Source organism: Aplysia californica, unplaced genomic scaffold, assembly GCF_000002075.1.
Source record: "Aplysia californica isolate F4 #8 unplaced genomic scaffold, AplCal3.0 scaffold00027, whole genome shotgun sequence".
Lineage (NCBI taxonomy): Eukaryota > Metazoa > Mollusca > Gastropoda > Aplysiida > Aplysiidae > Aplysia > Aplysia californica.
The window spans coordinates 648,925-650,324 of NW_004797297.1; positions in this window are offsets into that span (position 1 = coordinate 648,925).

Consider the following 1,400-nt stretch of genomic DNA (forward strand, 5'->3'; position numbering starts at 1 on the left):
CGTTTTAAGCCAAAGTTTATCTCTGTCAATTTCCATTTGTAAAGCGTACGCTTGCCGGCCGACTACCTGGCCCCATCCTGCAGCCTCAACTAATGGAATACATGTACACTTGAGGATATTGGCTTTGATAGTATGGAAAAGGCTCAAGGCCTCTTTCAACATCGCAAAGTTAAAGTTACTCAAATTTAAAGTCCATCTCCGACAGAACCGAACCGAGTAAATGAAGAACATTGAAAACTTCTCAAACAATCAAGTTATAGAACACTCCGTCGGGGATTCAAGCCAGAATCATCCAGACTATAGCAAGGCCTGTTATCAACCGGGTTAATGGAGCGCTTTTGGCTTTGATATTCCGCACATAAAGAAAGAAACGATATTTTTTTCCTTACTTTCCTCTTTTCATTATCCTGAGAAAAAGTTACTCATCAAACCGAGAGCAAGGGATACATGTCACCGAATGCTTATCTAATTGCCATACTGTACTGTATGATCACCGAGAGAGCTAGAACTTGTATTTTTATTTGTAAATACTTTATGCCCTTATTGACACTACTTAAATCGTCTGGGAGGCGGCTTGTTTAGAACTAGTCTGTCGAGGCCAACCCAGACTGAGTGGGATATATCAGCCTAGAACACAGACGGAGACACTAAAGAAATTCCCTCAGTGAAGAATTTCACTCACGTCATCTGTGTGCAGCAGCGGTCAGTCTGGCCGTTACACAACAGACGCCTGTACCTAGATCTAGAACTTAGGGGAAAGGGCTTCAGAGATTTCACTATCTATTTATGGTCGCTTTTAAGGATAAGCGGGCTAATCCAATTTTCGGAGATTTCCAGAAATCTTGACCTACACGAAAAATGGGCATTGACCTACCTGTAGGACAAGTTTGGTTTCACTTGTGGGTATGTTTGTTTGGCTACAGAGAAAACTCTCCTTTTCTTTTAAAGAAACTGAACAAAGGGCAAAAACTTTTCCTTCGGTTTTCTCAAAACAGCATTTTTCGGGATAGCCCCCTTGTACTTAAAAGGGACCTTATATTCTCCACACTGCGTTTTATGTTCAGTGTGTTCTTGGAAAACGATAAAAGGTTTGAATTGGATGAAAGCACCATTCATGGCCAACCAAGAGGAATACAATAGAAGCTGTTCAAGACTGCCACCCATTGTCGGGGAGAAAAGTGCTTATCTTGGAGGATCCTCTTGGACAGTGTCAAGGAGATATTGAATAAACGCGAGGGTTTTAGTAGAGGTTTTATTGCGGTCGCAACTGCATAAGGTCATATGAGCGCCAGAAGATTAGAGGTGTTACAAGAGAGTAACAAACATTAAAAAGAAGAAGGGGGACATAAGGACGATAAATGTTTGATAGGAAAGAAGTAGCAAACCACATCAGAGCACCC